Genomic DNA, 22,501 nt, shown 5'->3' on the forward strand with positions numbered 1-22,501 from the left:
CTCTCCACCCCCGCTCTCCACCCCCCGCTCTCCACCCCCCGTTCTCCACCCTCCACCCCCCACTCTCCACTCCCCACCCTCCACCCCATTCTCCACCCCCGCTCTCCACCCCCCGCTCTCCACCCCCCGTTCTCCACTCCCCACCCTCCACCCCACTCTCCACCCCCGCTCTCCACCCCCCACTCTCCACCCCCCGTTCTCCACTCTCCACCCTCCACCCCCCACTCTCCACCCTCCCTCTCTCCCTTGAGCGGGTGGCGCCCTCTGCTGGAGTCTTTTACACACTACAGCTCTTTGTTCCTGTAGTTTACAGAATAGAAGTCATGCTGCAGCTGCAAATATAATGAGTCTGAGCCAAGTTCCAGACAAAAGTCATTCAAAGTGAAATAAGTGGAGGATCCGCGGCGACACCGGCGCAAATGACGTAATCGAATGGTTCCCGGAAATGGGCGTGTCTCTTGTGAGTCACGAGCTCGAGCTCTTCTGCGCAGACGCGCCTCCGACGCAGTGAGTATTTCTTATGATTACGTCAGATAAAAGCCGCTAAACACAGATCTGATCCGCACATGTTTTATTCATCCAGAACCAAAGGTTCAGTCTTTCCCTCGGCTCAGCTCAACAGGAAGTGGCACTTTAAACTCTTATTGTCACCGCGGCCAAGTTAGTTTATGTTGACTTTCGGCTCCGCAGCGAGAGCGGGAGCCTCCTCTGAGCGTGCCCCGCTGCAGGGGCCCGGTGCAGGGAGCCTCTGCAGGGGCCCGGTGCGGGGAGCCGAGCCTCTGCAGGGGCCCGGTGCGGGGAGCCTCTGCAGGGGCCCGGGGAGCCTCTGCAGGGGCCCGGTGCGGGGAGCCGAGCCTCTGCAGGGGCCCGGTGCGGGGAGCCGAGCCTCTGCAGGGGCCCGGTGCGGGGAGCCTCTGCAGGGGCCCGGGGAGCCTCTGCAGGGGCCCGGTGCGGGGAGCCTCCTCTGTTACTGTTGCAGTTGTTTTCTTGAAAAACATCAAACGCATTTATATTAAAAAAACAGATTAAGCTTGAATCCTAGTTGCAAGAAAAAGTCTAGATCTAGAAAATAAAATCCAAGCACATGAAGTAGATTTTGATTCCATGTTTCTTTATTCAATCCAACTTTCTGAACCCAAATTTTTTTGTAATAAACTGCCACATAAAACTCTCTTTACACTTGCGCTGTTTGGGTTCAGAGATTGAATAGAAATGACTTAGTTTTGCTTTTAAAATTGTCACAATTATTAGTTTTTGTTTCTTACGATTATATCGTGACCTGAATAATCACAATTAAATTGAAAAAGTAAAAGGTGTGCGTGATACCGGAGACTAAAGCTACTATAATAACTTTCATTTGACTTTCTAGGACTAGGACAAAGTGACAGGCAGTTGAGTGTAATGTGGTCATGTGACCAGCAGAGGGAGACACAGTAACTCCACATCTGGAGAACAGAGCTTCTAAACAGGAGACATCTCTGTATGTTCTGTTCAAATGGACTCTTCTTCTGATTCCAGCTCCTACAACATGGACCCACCTGGACCTGGCCCCGGGTCTAAACCCAGACCTGGACCTGGACCTGGACCCAGACCTGGACCTGGCCCCAGACCTGGACCCGGACCCAGACCTGGACCTGGACCCAGACCTGGACCCAGACCTGGACCTGCTCCCAGCTCTCTGTCTCTGAAAAGTGACCGCTCCAAAGACCTTCCTCCAGACTTTAGAGAAGCTCCTCCTGAAGACCAGAGGTGAGACATTTGAACAGTTCTTTTCACTCTGATAAACAGAGACAAAGTGAGTGGGGCTGTTACTGTACGACTGCCTCCTCAATCAAACACGTTCTTCAAGTTGATCTTCTTTCCTGCTTTGTCATGTTCATGTGCTCCAGAGGGTCAGACTTAGACATAAAGACACTCCCAGTCTAAAGTCTGGACACGCCTTCTCATTCAATGTTTTTATTCTTTATGTTTACTACTTTCTACATTGACATTGTAGATAAACTGAAGACATCAAATATATGAAGCCAGATTTATGGAATTATGAAGCAAAGAAATCAAGTTAATAACAAGGTGGAAAATGGTAAAATAAAGTTGTTTAATAAACAGGAATGTAAAAGGGAAATGAACAGAAACACAAACATAAGAAAACCAAATAACAAGTTAAGCGTCTCTAAAACGTACGAGTCACAGACCAAACAGAACAAAGACCCGGAAACAGAACAAAGTCACAACTTAAAAGAAGAGAAACACAAACTAGTCTCACTCACTGCATCCACAAGGCCAGCAGCCCTGAGCAGCTGCAGCAGGGGCCCTTAGATACAGGGAGGAGTCCTTAAATACAGGGAGGGGCCCTTAGATACAGGGAGGAGCCCTTAGATACAGGGAGGGGTCCTTGAATACAGGGAGGGGTCCTTGAATACAGGGAGGGGTCCTTGAATACAGGGAGGGGCCCTTAGATACAGGGAGGTGGCCCTTAGATACAGGGAGGGGTCCTTAGATACAGGGAGGGGTCCTTAGATACAGGGAGGGGCCCTTAGATACAGGGAGGGGTTCTTAAGTACAGGGAGGGGTCCTTAAGTACAGGGAGGGGTCCTTAAGTACAGGGAGGGGCCCTTGAATACAGGTGGAGACTCTGGATTGGCGCGTCCTCCAGAGGAAACAGGAAGTAGCGCGTCCTCCATTGCAGCCATGTTGGGGACACATAAGGAGGCCAGGGGCCATAACACAGGCTCTCAACAAACAGATTATCATTAACACAAGAGACTGAGGTGAGAACTGTGTCTGGATTTTGTCGTCTCTATTTACATTTGAATAAGAAAAATTATGATTGATCGATACAAGAAAAATAAAAAAAAAACACAACCATTCTGTGACAGAAACAAAGATCTGTTTCATGAGATGTTTTCTAAAGCTGTGACTCAGTGGAACAGGAGCCTCGTGCTCTCATGAAACTATTGTACAAATGTGTGAGTTTGACTATTTTTACCTGTGGAACTTTGGTTTGTTTATGATGTCATGGACCCACAAGATTAATGAGTCACTAATAAGTTTCTCCTCATGATAATAATGTCAAGTAAAGTGTACGTTCTTCTCCTCAGACGTTCCAGAGCTCTAGTATAAGTCGTGTCAGTAGTTTTGTCCTGGAATCCTCCTGAACATCAGAGACATCTCTGTATGTTCTGTTCAAATGGACTCTTCTTCTGATTCCAGCTCCTACAACATGGACCCACCTGGACCTGGCCCCGGGTCTAAACCCAGACCTGGACCCAGACCTGGACCCAGACCTGGACCCAGACCTGGACCCAGACCTGGACCCAGACCTGGACCCAGACCTGGACCTGCTCCCAGCTCTCTGTCTCTGAAAAGTGACCGCTCCAAAGGCGGACTTATAAACTTTACAGAAGCTCCTCCTGAAGACCAGAGGTAAGAGCTGCTTCATCCAGAGCTCTGGACATGTTCTCAGGACAGCGCCACCTGCTGCTCATCCTTCATCAGTGCAAACAGTGATCCTGTGTTTGAATGGAGCTGCTCTCAGTGTGAGACAGATGAGTTCAGGTGGGACAGGATCACAGGGTCTTCTACAGATTGTACAGAGTCTCAGAGAATCATCTGTTCTGAACCAGGACTGAACACATCAGAGTCAAACAACTGGACCACTGTAGATGATGGATTTGGATTTATGATTCACATTGTTTTTCAGCTGCATTTGACCAAAGAACCCTCACACTGTAAGAAAAAGTAGTGTTTCTATACGGTAAAGAGCAGAATGTAGAATGCTGTAAATCTGCAATAAACTTACAGTGATGAGAGAACTGCTTCTTACTGATGCATGTGGACAGTATCTTACATTAAGAGTTGTATTTTTACACCCGCTACTGTTGCATTTATACTGGGAAAGGCTATTGTGCTTTTCAAAATAAAACTCACTCATGCACAGTAGCTTAGAAACTGATTATTTGATTAAACATTAACATTTTAAAATACACTCATTAAAAGACAAAAGAAGTTAATATAATCCTCTGACGACTCATCTTCAGCTCACATATGTATTACTTCTCTTCTAAAACTCTCAGTTACTATAGTTACAGAAAAGCTGTAAATTCATAATGAATCAATTAGCTTTAATTCACTTTTTGTCCAACACTTAAAAGCCCCTGAACACATGAAACAAGGAGCACAATCATTCCTCAAACTCTTCTATTGGAATACTGTAGTTCTTTTCAAACAGTTCCCTCTCAAGTGAACTCCAGGGTTCTTCTGCCTCTGCACGTGATTTAACATGAAGCAGTCTGAGAACACACAAGTTATAAGTCACTCAATATTGTCCATCTCATGAGCTCTGGGATCAAATATAACATGAGTTCAAAGCACATTTCATGTTGTGTCTGTGGATGAAAACTGTCTCCTCAAAATCATCTGAATATGTTCTGCAGTCTTGTGTTTTAAGAGTTAAAGATCAGCTGACCATGCAGCAGATATCTGGAAAAGTACTCATTATATCATCATAATAATATATATGATATGAAACAAGGCATTCATGTTTTGTCCTATGACTGACAAACAAAACATTCAACATTGTCAAACAGAAACAGACAAGATTTGACCTCAGAACATTTGAGACCTTCTAGACACCTGAAAATATAGAACACAATTATTGATCAACTTGTTCATATTTTAGAAACAAATACTGTGTAAAATAGTCAGATGTAGTTGACTTCAAACATTTCCCTTTCAGTCAAACTCAGGGTTCCTCTGCCTCTTCCACGTGGTTCAACATGAAGCTGCTGCAAACACAAGTTATACCTTTCTTTGGTTTATCTTATCTGTTTGACCTTATGACCTCTGATATCAAATATAATCATGAGCTAAAATCACTTTACAAGAGATGAAAGTGTGCGTTCTGTGTAGATTGTCAAAATCCTGTGATACAGTCTTGTGTTACTTAAGTCAGAGTGAAGATGATGAGAAAAGATGAGCTGAGCATTAGCCACCGCAGCAGTTCTCTGGAAATGAACAGAATCAATAACACCTTTTCATCTTTTATCACAACTCAACCAGCAGCACAACATGAAGGTGTTTTCTGTGGAAATACATGTGTCGCACAAATGACACTGCTACCAACAAAGTGTGTGCAAAGGTGGATTATATTAGTATTCAAGTTTGACCAACGTATTACTAATATTTTTGCAAAGCCGTTCCCAAAATGGAGGATACTACTGACTAAAAAGAAAACATTTGCACCTAAAAACAATCATGTCAATGATTGAACTTCCCTTTTTGTTAATGAAGAGGCACAGCCAGAAGCACATGTGCATGAAACACACCAAACACATATGAGTCAAGAGAATACATATTGTACAGCACCCTAAATACAAATATGAGAGTCCCTCCAGCCTTGAGGGCGTTACCTTGGGTAATCAACAGTTTTTAATGAAAACAGTTCAGAACTGCTGAAAATGAATGTATTTTTACTATAATTTCAGCTGCTACTAGTCTCTTAGTGGATCTAGAGTTTGAACCAAACATGTTGAAGCTTCACTTTGTTTCTATCAATCACAAATGTGGAACTCTCTTTATGAAAATCTGTGACTTAAAATAAAGCCTGATATTTTTAAATCTAAATTATTATTTATTACTTATGAATAACTTTTTGACTTGAAAGTGTTGTAACTGTCATGTTTCTCTGTTGTATTGACTGGATAAGTGTAAATGATGTGAACTTTTCTCTCTTTCCTAAATGTTTGTGCTTGTTTTCTGTGTGTTAAGTTTATATGGGTTTTATTGACAGTTCAGTTCATGTGGTTTTTGACTGTCAAGTTGATCCTGGATGAACGCTGGTCCAACTTGAAAGACCCAGGAAACAGACGCAAGTCTTAACTCGGCTTCAAACTTTTATTCGTTACAGCAGAAGCAGAAGCAGCTCAAAAACCTTAAACAAAAACAAAAATAATGCACTTAATTCCTGTTATCTTTTAAACATTTTACAGAAATATAGTATTGTAATACTTTTTAATCATTCCATACAGAATTAATAGTCTTTTAATTTAAACAATTAACTAATTCAGTTTTTAATAAAATAATTTAAAATAATTTGGCCTAAATTATCTAAATTGCTTTAAGGTTAACTATTTCCCAACATTAACCATTAAATAAAATATTCCATTACATAAAACTTAAATATAAATGAACATGCCAATGCAAACAATTATTCAGTTTAAAAGCTGCTTAACCTAAGATGAGGCCAAAATTATCTCTACTTTACGCTAATGATTTTGCTTCTACAGTTAGAAAATATAACATGTAACTGCTCCAACCAAATTAAATACCTTTTGAGCAGGTTTAAGTTGAAATAAATCTATTTTCCCAAGCAAATCAACTCACCAGTGCATCTTTGTCCTCTCCTGTTCACCCATGTGTTTGGTCTGTGTCCTGCACACCTGTACCTGCCCAATTAGTCCTGCAGTTTAACCTGCCTAGGGCCTCATCTGCTGGCTAGATTGAAGATAGCCTACTCGGACCATTTTGAGTTGTCTGTGTGCATGAAAGGTGCTCTACAAATAAACTTGACTTGACTCAGAATGCTGGTGAAAAAGCCCAGGGCCAGTAGTGCCAGGCTCCTGTTCTGTCAGGCTCTTGTCAACACTTTTCACACTCTCATGACAAACCTGATGTATAAATTCATGTGTGGCCTAAATGACTCTCTGAACTCTCTGGTGGCGATGCTGGTGAGTCCCAGGTTTAGTGCTGTTCAGTATCACTGCTCTTTATCAAACACTGAGCTGTCTTTTAGGACCCTTTTATTCTTGTCTCCTGTCTTATTGTGTTCTTTTATGGACCATGAGTCTGAAACAAAGAAATAATGATGATTTTATTGTTTGACAGGGAGCCAGTCCCAAAGGAGCAGCTGGACGCCATCTTCAGGGTGAGTATCCCACGGCCGCAGCATGTGTGGGGTTCTCTGGGGCGTTCCTCAGGTTCTCTCTGTAACTCAAACTCTTCTCTTATTGTTCTGTTCCAGCGTCTGGAGGAGGACGTCCTGACTTTTGTCAAAGAGCAGCTGCAGAGGCTCCACAGGCTCCTGGCCTCAGATTACCCAGAATGCTCTGAGAGTGAAGGGGAGGAGCCGAGCAGCAGAGAGGCGGTTCTGAACATCACCCTGGACTTCCTGAGGAGGATGGACCAGGAGCAGCTGGCCCAGCGCCTGCAGGACAGTAAGAACTCTGTTACTGTCCATCTGAGGAACAGCTCCAGGCTCTGATCTGTTTAACTTTACAATTAAAAGTAGATCATTTGACATTTTAGTGAAGAAGAAGTTTTCACAAATCAGAAGGAGCTTGAGTTGACAGTTGTTTGTGTCTTTATTCAGGAAACACTGTTGGAGTTTGTGGAGATAAACTGAAGTCTCATCTGCAGCAGAAGTTCAGCTGTGTTTTTGAGGGTGTGGCCAAAGCAGGAGACTCCGCCCCCCTGACCCAGATCTACACAGAGCTCTACATCACAGAGGGCGGGGCCTCAGAGGTGAACCAGGAACACGAGGTCAGACACATGGAGAGTGCGTCCAGGAGAGCGGCCGCTCCAGAGACCACCATCAGATGTGAAGACATCTTTAAACAGCCTGACCACAACTGCTCGATTCAAACAGAACAGAAGAACAGAATAAAGACACCACTTTTAATATTTAAAAATATTTTTGCTGGACTTTGGCCAGTAAGAGAAGACCAGACCAAGCAACTAACGAGAAAAGAGACAAAAGCACCAATCAGAGCGGTGCTGACGAAGGGCGTGGCCGGCGTGGGGAAAACAGAAGTTCAGTCTGGACTGGGCTGAAGGCAGGGCCCATCAGGAGCTCCAGCTGCTGTTCCCGTTCACTTTCAGAGAGCTCAATGTGTTCAGAGACACACAGTTCAGCCTGGTGGAGCTGCTGCACCACTTCTTCAGTCCATCCAAAGATCTCTGCAGCTTCCAAAAGCTCCAGGTACTCTTCATCTTTGACGGTCTGGACGAGTGCAGACTTCCTCTGGACTTCAGCCGAACCCGGGTCCTGAGCGACCCCACAGAGTCCGTCTCAGTGGACGTGCTGCTGGTAAACCTCATCAGGGGGAGCCTGCTTCCCTCCGCTCGCCTCTGGATAACCACGCGCCCCGCGGCGGCCAATCAGATCCCTGCTGAGTACGTCTCCATGGTGACAGAGGTGCGAGGGTTCACCGACCCTCAGAAGGAGGAGTACTTCAAGAAGAGGTTCAGAGACGAGGCCACAGCCGTCATCTCCCACATCAAGAGCATCCGCAGCCTCCACATCATGTGCCACATCCCGGTCTTCTGCTGGATCCTCTCCACAATTATACAGAAGCTTCTGGAACAAACAGAGAGACCAGAGCTGCCCCGGACTCTCACACAGATGTACGTCCACTTCATGGTGGTGCAGGCCAAAGTCCAGAACATCAAGTATCACCAGGGATCAGGGGCAGACCTTCACTGGACTCCAGAGACCAGGGAGATGGTGCAGTCTCTGGGAAAACTGGCCTTTGAGCAGCAGCAGAAAGGAAACCTGATCTTCTATGAGTGTGACCTGAGCGAGTGTGGGCTGGACGCTGCAGCGGCCTCAGTGTGCTCCGGAGTGTTCACACAGGTCTTTAGAGAGGAGCCAGGCCTGTACCAGGACAAGGTCTACTGCTTCATCCATCTGAGTGTGCAGGAGTTTCTGGCTGCTCTTCACGTCCATCAGACCTTCTTCAGCTCTGGAGAGAACCTGCTGTCACCACCACACTCCTCTGAGAGTCCTGAGTCTGAGGGAGACTTCTACTGCTCTGCTGTGGACCAGGCCTTACAGAGTCCAAACGGACACCTGGACCTGTTCCTGCGCTTCCTTCTGGGGCTGTCTCTGTCCACCAATCAGAGCCTGCTGCAGGGTCTGCTGAATCAGACAGGAAGTAGCTCAAGGACCAATCAGGAGACAGTAAAGTACATCAAAGAAAAGCTGAATGAAAAGGGTCTGTCTGCAGAGAGAAGTCTGAACCTGCTCCACTGTCTGAACGAGCTGAACGACCTCAGTCTGATGGAAGATATACAGGAGAACATGAGAGGAGAACGTCTCTCCAGGATAAGTTCTCCTGCTCTGTGGTCAGCTTTGTCCTTCCTTTTATTGTCCTCAGACTCAGACCTGGAGGAGTTTGACCTGAGGAAATATGGGGCCTCAGAGACAGCTCTCCTGGGTCTGCTGCCGGTGATCAAAGCCTCCACCAAAGTCCTGTGAGTCCAGACTGTATTTAAAGTGCATATGACAGGTCAGATTATACTTTTCACATAAACATAGTGAACATGATTATATTTAAGATTTGACTCAACATTTAGTCTGTTTTTCTCCAGTTGGACCATTTTGATGTTTATAATGTTACTTCCTGGTTGGACATGAGCAGCAGATGTGACGTATGTAGAGATGATTCCACAACTGTTGCCTAGCAACCATAATGTTAACAAGAGCCAAAATTCATATAAATGACACAATAGTTATGATTTGACAAATAATAATTCCTGATAACACCTTCAGTTTGTTAAATGATTGTTTAAACTGTCAGAAAAATGTGTCAGTGCATCTGAAGGTCAACACTTTTTCCTACATCCTATTTAAGGATCACGCCATTTAAGTGAAAGGTGAAACAATTTGAAAAGTAGTGTCCAGCGCTGGTCACTAGAGCGGTCAATATAGACCACAATGCATTGCGAGAGTGTGGAAAAACCACAGCGACAGGTCTTTACCTGGACACAACACGACTGAATGAAGCAAAAGAGCTGTTTAAACAAAGCTCTGTCCAGCCCAGATTCTGAAGAAACCACTGTTGAATAAAGCCTTAGCTGTAAAGTCACTAACGTTAGCCGCTTAGCTTAGCTTGAGCTGGAAAAAGAGCTCCATCACAGGCAAAAAGATGAATAATTAGTTTGTTTTTGTTTAATGTGAGATCCATGACTTGTTTTGTGATTATTTGTCCATAACTATGTGTGAGTCAGACACATTTGACCAATATTTATGACACAAATACATTTTATCTGAGTTTTACAGACTTTCAGACGCAGCCAGTTACTTGTAAATTGTCCCTGCATTTTGGAGGGAAAGTCTCTTATTGATGACATCACAGAGGGATTCTGTTTTAGAACTCAGCTCTACTTCCTGGTTCTTCAACCCACTTATGAAGGCATAAACTTGTATAATACAAGTAGATCTGGCCAATCCAGGACTGATTTATGGTTTACTTCTTCTGTTTCTCTCCAGTTCATTTCAGAAATAGGTCACAGTTATGCTCCATTAACAGATCACAAGTTAATAACTATTCAATTAAAAGTGATCAAATGTGTGGATATTAGAAGTTTAATAACACTTTACTGCAGGACCAGATCTTTGTGATATGGTAACTTCACTGATAAATGATGTATTTAATGGTGAAATTATTGATTATGAGCAGAAAATTTAGTTTTTTAAGGATCAGACGAGAAAAACGACAAGAAAATCTGAAATCACACAAAGAAATAAAGGTGATGGATGAATAAAATCCACTTCTATCAAAAGAGAACACAACAGAGGAGGAAGATATTAGAATTGCACAGCTACAAGAAGAAATAAATCAAATGTTTAGTGAAATGACAAAAGGCCTTTGTCTGATCAAGGACCAAATGACTTGAAGACAGAAAAAACAAAATGAAAAAAGAAATAATATGACCTGCTTCAAAATAAATGAACATCTCAAGCCCAAAAGACATTTCTAACCATGTGTATACATTTAATAAAAACCTATATAAATGAAATAATGAGGCATCTAAAAGTGAAGAGTTCATCAATTGTGTCAGGAATAAGACGACATCAAGTTCTGAAAAGTTCAGACTGTGAAAGCTCAAGAACAAAACTAGAAATGTCTGAAGCAGTTCAATCAGTGAAAAAGGCTAAATCCCCTGGATGTGACGTCTCACAGTGGAATTTTATCTGCACTTTTGGATCCGAGTTGAAAAGAGACTTTTGGAGCTTTTTCACTTTAGTTTTGAGAGAGAAGAAATGTGAACAAGTCTGAAGCAGAGAACAATCTGTCTTATTCCCAAACCAGGCAAAGATCTCTTTATGTTGGAAACTGGAGACAAAAACATTGTGAAATATTGATGACAAAATTCTATCTCAAATACTTGAATCAAAACCGTTTAAATGAAATAATGAATGAAACACAAACTGGATTCATGGCCAAAAGGCTCAAATATGAGACTGATTTTGGATTGAATCCATCACTCTGAATATATTGATAAAGATTCTTTTTCTGGACTTTTACAAATCATTTGATTGTGTTGAACATGACTTTATTTGTCAAACTCTTTTTGTTTTGGCTCCAGATTTGTCTGAACAGTTAAAATGCTGCACAAAAACATAAACAGTTGTATCATGTTCTATCCAAACACTACATCGAGATTCTCTGTATCACGTTCAGAACGCCAAGGACGTCCTCCAGCTCCATTTCTATTTCTGTTGTCAAGGAAAAGCTCCAGACTTGTGTCTCCTGCTCTCTCTCTATATGTTAAATATATATATATATATATATATATATATATATATATATATATATATATATATATATATATATATATATATATATATATATATATATATATATATATATATATATATATTTATATATATTTATATGTATATATATATATATATTTATATGTATATATATATATATTTATATGTATATATATATATATTTATATGTATATATATTTATATGTATAAACTCAACATAGGATAATTTTAACTACAGGGACCAACTGAGTCAGAATTAGAAAAACATGAAATTCATATTCACTTTAAACTCTTGTGTCATGGTTCTAGTCTCTAATGTCCCTCTCTGTCCTCAGACTGTATTTAAACTCTTGTGTCATGGTTCTAGTCTTTAATGTCCCTCTCTGTCCTCAGTCTGCCCCTCTGTGGCCTGTCCCCTCACAGCTGTGGTCCTCTGGCCTCAGTCCTCAGCTCCTCCAGTCTCACACTCCTGGATCTGTCTCACAACGACCTCTAGGACTCAGGAGTGGAACTGCTGTGTTCTGGACAGAAGAGCGCCCCCTGCAGACTGGAGACTCTCAGGTGAGACGCTCCCATGATGCACTCTGTCCCTTGTGTCCACATGAGTGTAACGCTGTCCCTTGTGTCCACATGAGTGTAACGCTGTCCCTTGTGTCCACATGAGTGTAACACTGCCCCTTGTGTCCACATGAGTGTAACGCTGCCCCTTGTGGCCACATGAGTGTAACGCTGCCCCTTGTGTCCACATGAGTGTAACGCTGTCCCTTGTGTCCACATGAGTGTAACTCTGTCCCTTGTGTCCACATGAGTGTAATGCTGCCCCTTGTGTCCACATGAGTGTAACTCTGTCCCTTGTGTCCACATGAGTGTAACTCTGTCCCTTGTGTCCACATGAGTGTAACGCTGTCCCTTGTGTCCACATGAGTGTAACGCTGTCCCTTGTGTCCACATGAGTGTAACGCTGCCCCTTGTGTCCACATGAGTGTAACTCTGTCCCTTGTGTCCACATGAGTGTAATGCTGTCCCTTGTGTCTACATGAGTGTAATGCTGTGTGTCTTTAGGTTGTCTGGATGTCTGGTCTCAGAAAGGGGCGGGGCTGCTCTGGTCTCAGCTCTAAGCTCCTCCCACTCCCATCTGACAGAGTTAGACCTGAGCTACAACCATCCAGGACCCTCAGCAGAGCTCCTGACCGCTCTACGGGACGACCCCCACTGCCCCCTGGACTCTCTCAGGTCTGGGTCCTGGTTCAGTCTCTGGTCCATGGTTGGTCCAGGTCTGGGTCTGTGGTCTGGTCTAAACTGGACTTGTGTGTTTCAGGTTGGATCCTGCTGGAGAACAGTGGATGGTCCCAGGTCTGAGGAAGTGTGAGTCCCTGTATTTCATTCAGGCCACGACAGGGCCACGTCAGGGCCACGACAGGGCCACTTCTGAGCCACGACAGGGCCACGTCAGGGCCACGACAGGGCCATAACAAGGCCACGTTAGAGCCACGACAGGGCCACTTCTGAGCCACGTTAGAGCCACGACAGGGCCACGTCAGGGCCACTACAGGGCCACGACAGCGCCAAGAAAGGGCCACGACAGGGCCACGTCTGAGCCACGTCAGGGCCACGACAGGGCAACGTCAGGGCCACTTCTGAGCCACGACAGGGCCACGACAGGGCCATGTTAGAGCCACGACAGGGCCATGTTAGAGCCACGACAGGGCCACTTCTGAGCCACGACAGGGCCACATTAGAGCCACAACAGGGCCACGACAGGGTCACATAAGGGCCACAAAAGGGGCCACGACAGGGCCACGTCAGTGCCACGACAGGGCCACGACAGGGCCACGTCTGAGCCACGTCAGGGCCATGACAGGGTCACGTCAGGGCCACAACAGGGCCACTTCTGAGCAACGACAGGGCCACGACAGGGCCACTTCTGAGCCATGACAGGGCCACTTCAGAGCCACGACAGGGCCACGTCAGGGCCACGTCAGGGCCACGACAGGGCCACGACAGGGCCACGTCAGGGCCACGACAGGGCCACGTTAGGGCCATGACAGGGCCATGACAGGGCCATATTAGAGCCACGACAGGGACACTTCTTAGCCACGACAGGGCCATGTCAGGGCCACTTCTTTAAATATAAATATTTCAAATCTGTTGTTAAATCTTTTCAACAGGATTAAACATCATCTTTTAAAATCCATCCATCTTCTGCCACTTTACCGGGCCGGGTCGCGGGGGCAGCAGTCTGAGCAGGGACTCCCAGACTTCCTCCTCCCCAGACACTTCCTCCAACTCCTCCGGGGGGATCCCGAGGCGTTCCCAGGCCAGCCGAGAGACATAGTCTCTCCAGCGTGTCCTGGGTCTTCCCCGGGGCCTCTTCCCGGTGGGACATGCCTGAAACACCTCCCGAGGGAGGCGCCCAGGAGGCATCCGGAACAGATGCCCGAGCCACCTCAGCTGGCTCCTCTCGACGTGGAGGAGCAGCGGCTCTACTCCGAGCTCCCCCCGTGTGGCCGAGCTCCTCACCTTATCTCTAAGGGAGCGCCCAGCCACACGGCGGAGGAAACTCATTTCGACTGCTTGTATCCGCGATCTTGTTCTTTCGGTCACTACCCAAAGCTCATGACCATAGGTGAGGGTAGGAACGTAGACCGACCGGTAAATCGAGAGCTTTGCCTTTCGGCTCAGCTCCCTCTTCACCACAACGGTCCGATGCAGCGACTGCATCACTGCAGCCGCTGCACCGATCCGCCTGTCGATCTCACGCTCCATCCTTCCCTCACTCGTGAACAAGACCCCGAGATACTTGAACTCCTCCACTTGGGGCAAGGACACCCCACCCACCTGAAGAGGGCAAGCCACCTTTTTCCGGTCGAGAACCATGGCCTCGGATTTGGAGGTGCTGATTCTCATCCCAGACGCTTCACACTCGGCTGCAAACCGTCCCAGTGCATGTTGCAGGTCCGGGTTTGATGGAGCCATCAGGACAACATTGTCTGCAAACAGCAGAGATGGAATCCTGTGGTCCCCAAACCGGACACCCTCCGACCCCTGACTGCGCCTAGAAATTCTGTCCATAAAAATTATGAACAGAACCGGTGACAAAGGGCAGCCCTGGCGGAGTCCAACATGCACTGGGAACAGGTCTGACTTACTGCCGGCAATGCGAACACAGCTCCTGCTCCGGTCATACAGGGACCGGACAGCCCTGAGCAAAGGGCCCCGGACCCCGTACTCCCGGAGCACCCCCCAAAGGACACCCCGAGGGACACGGTCGAAAGCCTTCTCCAGATCCACAAAGCACATGTGGACTGGTTGGGCAAACACACATGAACCCTGGAGCACCCGATGGAGGGTATAGAGCTGGTCCAGTGTTCCACGACCGGGACGAAAACCACTCTGCTCCTCCTGAATCCGAGGTTCGACTATCGGTCGGATTCTCCTCTCCAGTCCCTTGGAATAGACCTTACCCGGGAGGCTGAGGAGTGTGATCCTTCTGTAGTTGGAACACACCCTCCGGTCCCCCTTCTTGAACAGAGGGACCACCACCCCGGTCTGCCAGTCCAGAGGCACGGTCCCCGAACGCCACGCGATGTTGCAGAGACGTGTCAACCAAGACAGTCCTACAACATCCAGATACTTTAGGTACTCAGGGCGGATCTCATCCACCCCCGGAGCCCTGCCACCGAGGAGTTTGCGAACAACCTCAGTGACTTCAGCTTGGGTGATGGATGAGCCAGCCTCCGAGTCCCCGGTCTCTACTTCCTCTTCGGAAGACGTGACTGAGGGATTAAGGAGATCCTTAAAGTATTCCTTCCACCGTCCGACGACATCCCCAGTCGAGGTCAGCAGGCATCCACCCGCACCGTAAACGGTGTTGGTGAGACACTGCTTCCCCCTCCTGAGGCGCCGGACGGTTTGCCAGAATTTCTTTGGTGCCGACCGATAGTCCTCCTCCATGGCCTCCCCGAACTCCTCCCAGGCCCGGGTTTTTGCCTCTGCGACAGCACGAGCCGCGGCTCGCTTGGCCTGCCGATACCCGTCGATGACCTCCGGAGACCTACAAGCCAGAGTGGCCTGAAAGGCCTCCTTCTTCTGTCTGACGCCATCCCTTACTTCCGGTGTCCACCACCGGGTTCGGGGGTTGCCGCCACGACAGGCACCGGAGACCTTGCGACCACAACTCCGAGCAGCCGCATCAACAATGGAGGCGGAGAACATGGTCCACTCGGACTCAATGTCCCCAGCCTCCCCCGGGACATGGGAGAAGCTCTCCCGAAGGTGCGAGTTGAATACCCTACTGACAGAGGGCTCCACTAGACGTTCCCAACAGACCCTCACAATGCGCTTGGGTCTGCCAAGTCTGTCCGGCTTCCTCCTCCGCCAGCGGATTCAACTCACCACCAGGTGGTGATCGGTTCACAACTCTGCCCCTCTCTTCACCCAAGTGTCCAAGACACGCGGCCGGAGGTCAGATGACACGACAACAAAGTCGATCATTGACCTCCGGCCTAGGGTGTCCTGGTGCCATGTGCACTGATGGACACCCTTGTGCTTGAACATGGTGTTCGTTATGGACAATCCGTGGCTAGCACAGAAGTCCAATAACTGAACACCGCTCGGGTTCAGATCGGGGAAGCCGTTCTTCCCGATCACCCCTCTACAGGTGTCACTGTCATTGCCCACGTGGGCGTTGAAGTCCCCCAGTAGAACAACGGAGTCCCCGGTCGGTGCACTGTCCAGTACCCCTCCCAAGGACTCCAAGAAGGCTGGGTACTCTGCACTGCAGTTCGACCCGTAGGTCGCCACAACAGTGAGAGACCTGTCCCCCACCCGAAGGCGGAGGGACGCGACCCTCTCGTTCACTGGGGTAAACTCCAACACGTGGCGGCTGAGCTGAGGGGCTATAAGCAAGCCCACACCAGCCCGCCGCCTCTCCCCGCGGGCAACACCAGAGAAGTGGAGCGTCCAGCCCCTCTCGAGGAGATGGGTTCCAGAGCCCAAACTGTGCGTGGAGGTGAGGCCGACTATATCTAGTCGGTATCGCTCAACCTCCCGCACAAGCTCAGGCTCTTTCCCCCCCAGCGAGGTGACATTCCATGTCCCCAGAGTTAGTCTCTGTGTCTGGAGATCTGGTCGCCGAGGCCCCTGCCGTCTCTGCACCGGCCCCTTATGGATCCTCCTGCGGGTGGTGGGCCCACGGGAGGGCGGCCCCACGTCGCTCTTTCGGGCTGTGCCCGGCCGGGCCCCGTGGGGTAAGACCCGCCCACCAGGCGCTCCCCATGGAGCACCCATCCCAGGCTCCAGGATGGGGCCCCGGTGACGCCGATCCGGGCGACGTAATCGGCCTTGTTCTTTTACTCATCATAGGGGGCTTCTGAACCGATCTTTGTCTGACCGTCACCTAGGACCTGTTTGCCTTGGGAGACCCGACCAGGGGCTTGAAGCCCCCGACAACATAGCTCCCGGGATCATTCGGGCCCTCAAACCCCTCCACCACCTTAAGGTGTCGGTTCAAGGAGAGGATCCAAAATGCACAAAATAATAATGAAGTGACTGACGAGCCAAAGCAACTTTCACCAGAGGAAGTCTTTTTGGAACAAATCCATTGAAGTGTAAAAAAGCCTGGTCATCTCCTCCAATCGTGTGTTTCAAACAAAGAGAAAGTCATTTCAAATACTACACAATATTTAGCCTTGTAACAGCATCATCTCCAGATCTGACAATATCACTGATAAAAGTACATTCTGTGACAAACTCAAACTGTCCATCATCTCTTTGATTTATGTCATAAACCTTCACATTTTGAACCATGTGACCAGCTATTTTTCTGTTCAAACTCACTACAACTTTATTCAAAGACAAAAGATATTATAACATGCACAGAAATAAACATTAAATCTATGAAGCGTATTGTAAATCTAATTCTACCACTTGGAAAGTTTGATACCCATAAAAGCAACATTTTCAAAATCACTCCAGGATCAATATTTCCCTCATTGAACTTAAAGCATTTATAAAAACATCAAAGATATGAAACATTCTAAACATTTGCCCTAAATCTGTATTTTATTATTTTCTATGATTGTTTCCTTTTATATTTGACTTTTGTGTTTTTGCTGTTTTGATGACGTCATAATTGATGTAACTTATGTCACACTTTATGTCATTTATACGACTTGTGACGAGACTGAACATTGATGTTTCTTACAATCAAAAAGAAAGATTGAGCTTTAATTTAGCCTTTTTACCCCAAACTTTGATTTGAATATTCAAAGTGACAATAAAAGTTTATTTAGACTGAACAATCCAAGCAGCTTCAGAATGATAGAAAAGAATCATTTTTTGGAGAGGAATGGAATAAGGTGATTACCATGGGCTTTTCAGATTAAGAAAACTATCACTAAATTTACGGGATAAACTTATGAATCATTAAAGTAGATGTGCTTTAACTTGATAAATTGAAGGATCATGTTGAGCAGATATTACTGTAGATATGGAACTCAAGGTAAAGAACATAATTGGTGCCGCTCCAAAACCTCTTATAGATGTAAAATACAGTACTTACTATTATTATTTGTATTTATTTATTATTATGATGATTATGATTATATTTTATTATTTGTATTATTATTTTTAATTATTATTATTATTATATATATATTATTAATTATATATATATATATATATATATATATATATATATATATATATATATATATATATATATATATATATATATATATATATATATATTTCCCCCTTTCTCCTCTCCTCTCTTTTTAGGGGGTGTGTAGGGGTGTAGGTATGTATGTGTGTATGTGTATAAGTACGGGTATATGTATAGTGCGGTGCTGGAGTCCCAGCTTCGGCTTGGCGCGGGGTAGGAGGCTTGATCCCCAAAATAACATTAAACATAAATAAAACATGAATTTTTCTACAAAAAAAAAAATCATGAATAACATAAACAACATTCAGACAAGAGGACGTTCATTCAGCTCAATATTTTCTCTGAAGTCTTAAGGCTCCAGTACAATTCTTTTTATAAATGTATAAAAAGACTTCAGTTCATTCTTGAAAACGATAAAATGAGCCTTCACTTTTATGAATCTACATTTGTGTTTATCAAATATGATAAAGACCTGAATATTCCACATGTATTCAACATGTTTGTAATGAAATGTACAAATGTCATAGTTTTATAACTGATGCAGGTCAAATATGATAAACAAGTCTCTAAATGATTAGAACAGTTTGACAGAGCTACAATCCTAAACATGTCATGTGTTTGTGTCCTCAGATTCCTGTGAGTTCTCTCTGGATCCAAACACAGCTCACAGAAGACTCAAACTGTCTGAGGACAAACGGACAGTTACCATGACGACAGAGGAGCAGCAGTGTCCACATCATGAGGACAGATTTACAGACTGGCCTCAGGTCATGAGCAGCACTGGCCTGAGGGGGCGCTGTTACTGGGAGGTGGACTGGAGGGGGAGGAGGGGCTTTAATGTAGCAGTGAGTTACAGAGGAAAGAGACGAAGAGGAAAGAGAGAGGAGAGTGAGTTTGGAGAAAATGATCAGTCCTGGAGTCTGAGCATCTATGATGGACGTTACTCTTTCTATCACAACAACAGACGAACAGTCCTCCCCTCCTCCTCCTCCTCCTCCTCCTCCTCCTCCTCCTCCTCCTCCTCCTCCTCCTCCTCCTCCTCCTCCTCCTCTTCTTCAGGTCGAGTGTCTGTGTTCCTGGACTCTGAGGCTGGATCTCTGTCCTTCTATCAGGTTCTCTCTGATGGAAAACTGTTCCTCCTCCACACCTCCAGCTCCTCCTTCTCTGAGCCTCTGTTTCCTGGGTTTAGATTGTGGGGTGAAGGTTCCTCTGTGTCTGTGGTGGATCTGAGGAGAGCGCCCCCTGGTGGACCTCTGTGACTCTTTTACGTCATAAATATTTCAGCCCTGTTATGTGGAAACTCTAACTGCAGCATTATAATGTGTCTTCTCTTTATGTCTTGTGTTGTTTTCATGTGATTGTTCAAAGTTTGTTGTTTGTGTTGAATCACCAGGACAAGTTCCGATGTCTGTGAATTTTGTCCATTGACAAATAGCAATAAACCTTGAAAATGAGCCAAAAATGAATTTCTGCCTCGGTGAACAAAAAAGTTGTTCTCTTCTATTCTTCTTTTCACTTCAGAGAAAATGTGACCTCTGCAGCTTTTCCAAGTAGAGACACAGAGAAAGTCACATATGAAAATGTTATATCTACGTAGCCTTTAGCATTAGCCGCTAAACATACCAAACTTAGCCAAGTTTATTTATTGGGCACAACTCAAAAACAAAGTAATTCAAAGTGCTTCACACAATAGAAAACATACATTAAAATAACAATAAAAACAGATAAATGTTATAAAGATTATTTATGTTGTTACTTTAAAAGGTCAGAGTGCAGACAAATCCTTTCCATCGTATGCACTGTTTTAGTCTATTATTAAAAGGAAAAGGAGGCTGGTGTTTGCCTTGTCTGAAAATTTACTTCAGAGCGTTGCTGTAGTGGTTCAAATACATTTTCAATTGATACATTTTTGTACCGCCCAAAATCCCAACAGCAGTTTCCTCGAAGAGCGACAGTGAAAACAGACTAAATGTCCCTGCATCTCCTGATATCCCGCCGTAGTCATGGGTAACGTGAGGTCCCTTCAAAATAAAATGACGGAAATAGCGAGCCTCATGCGGTCCCAGAGGATTTATAGGGACAGCAGCGTCTTGATTTTCACAGAGACCCGGTTAACAGCAGAAATGCCAGACTCTATTGTAGGTTTGGACAATTTTCATCTGCTGCGGGCGGACAGAACGAGAGAATGCTTGAAGAAAAGAGGTGGAGGTCTGGCGGTGTATGTGAACACGAGCTGGTCCAAACCCGAACACTGCACAGTGAAGCAGCAGCTATGTAACAAGGATATTGAACTATTGGCTATTGGCATGAGGCCATATTATCTGCCCCGGGAGTTCTCACATGTGATTTTGATCGCAGTCTATGTGGCCCCGTCTGCCAATGCTGAAGATGCTTGTGAAGCACTGCTCTCCTGCACTTGTAGGCTTTAAACACAGCACCCACAGGCTCTCTTCCTCATCTCTGGTGACTTTAACCACGCTTCTCCCTCTTCTGTTCTACCAACATACACCCAGTATGTTACCTGCCCCACCAGAGACAATAGAACATTGGACTTGTTTTTTGCCAACACCAAGGAGGCTTATTCCTCTTCCCCCCTCCCTCCCCTGGGCAGCTCGGACCACAACCATGTACATCTGAGGCCTGTGTATGAACCCATCGTGCGCAGGCAGCCTGTGGTGTCCCGTGAGGTGAGGATGTGGTCTGCTGAGAGCGAGGAGGCTCTGAGGGACTGCTTCAGCACCACTGTCTGGACTGAGCTCTATGGCCCACATGGGGAGGACATCAGCACCATCACAGAGTGCATCACGGACTACATCAACTTCTGTTTTGAGAACATTGTTCCCTCCCGGACGGTGCAGTGTTTTCCAGACAACAAGCCATGGATTAACCATGAACTGAAGGCTCTGCTGAAGGAGAAGAAGAGAGCCTTCAGGTCAGGGAACAAGGAGGAGCTGAGGACTGTGCAGAAGGAGCTGAGGAGGGAGATCAGGCAGGCTGAGGCCGGCTACAGGAGGCGGATGGAGGAGCAGCTGCAGCAAAAGAACATTCAGGGAGTGTGGAGGAGCCTGAAAACCATCTCGGGCTTCAAAATCCCCCCTGCCCAGACAGAGGGGGATCTACAGTGGGTGAATGATTTAAATGCTCACTTCTTGAGGTTTGATCGGTCACCTGCCCCTCCCCCTGTACAGCTGCATGCTCCCTCTTCCACAGCTGGACAATGCCCTGCATCTGTTCCTCTTCGCTTATCTGCCCCGGACCATCAGCTCCCCACTTCGCCTGGACTCACCCATCCCCCCAGCACACGGTCCCCCTGCCAACCACTGACACAGCAGCACAGGTGAGGAGTGAGCTGAAGAGGATTAAAGTGAGGAAGGCAGCAGGACCTGATGGCATCAGCCCCAGGCTCCTTAAGTCCTGCGCAGATGAACTGTGTGGAGTTATGGAGCATGTCTTCAACATGAGACTGAAGCTGAGGGTGGTACCACAGGTCTGGAAGACCTCCTGTCTGGTACCTGTGCCTAAGACACCGCGCCCCAAAGACCTCAACAGCTTCAGGCCAGTGGCTCTCACGTCCCACCTGATGAAGACACTGGAGCAGCTGGTCCTGGACCACCTCCGCTCCACCATGAGCTCAGCCATGGACCCGCTGCAGTTTGCATATCGGTTTGGCATCGGAGTGGAGGACGCCGTCATCTCCCTGCTGCACCGCTCTCTCTCTCACCTGGAAAAGCCTGGCAGCTCTGTGAGGATTCTGTTCTTCGATCTTTCCAGCGCCTTCAACACCATCCAGCCGCTGCTCCTGAGGGACAAGCTGGAGACGGCTGGTGTGGAGTATGACCTGGCAGAGTGGATCCTGGACTACCTCACAGACCGACCCCAGTTTGTGAGAGCCCGGAACTGTGTGTCTGACACTCGGACCTGCAGTGTGGGGGCGCCCCAGGGCACTGTCCTCGCGCCCTTTCTCTTCACCCTTTACACTGCAGACTTCAGACATGACACGGACAGCTGTGTCCTGCAGAAGTTCACTGACGACTCTGCCATCATCGGACTCATCACGGACGACGATGACGCGGAGTACAGAGGACTGGCGCAGGACTTTGTGGACTGGTGTCAGCGGAACCACCTCCTCATCAACGCGGGGAAGACCAAGGAGATGGTGGTGGATTTCCGCAGACGCCACCCCACTGCCCCCTCACCAGTGAACATCCAGGGACGGGACATTGAGAGAGTGGACTCATACAAGTACCTGGGTGTTCATCTGAACCACAAACTGGACTGGA

The 22,501-nt window shown here is 46.6% G+C and overlaps 1 pseudogene; it reads left to right on the forward strand.

The window, feature by feature from the left end:
- Positions 1-1,451: 1,451 nt before the first annotated feature.
- Positions 1,452-19,523, forward strand: LOC140355897 (NACHT, LRR and PYD domains-containing protein 3-like; annotated as a pseudogene).
- The last annotated feature ends 2,978 nt before the right edge of the window (positions 19,524-22,501 follow it).

The sequence above is a fragment of the Eucyclogobius newberryi genome, unplaced genomic scaffold (genome assembly GCF_026437365.1).
Source record: "Eucyclogobius newberryi isolate DKJ021-1_F unplaced genomic scaffold, fEucNew1.0.hap1 SCAF_12, whole genome shotgun sequence".
In the NCBI taxonomy this organism is placed as follows: domain Eukaryota; kingdom Metazoa; phylum Chordata; class Actinopteri; order Gobiiformes; family Gobiidae; genus Eucyclogobius; species Eucyclogobius newberryi.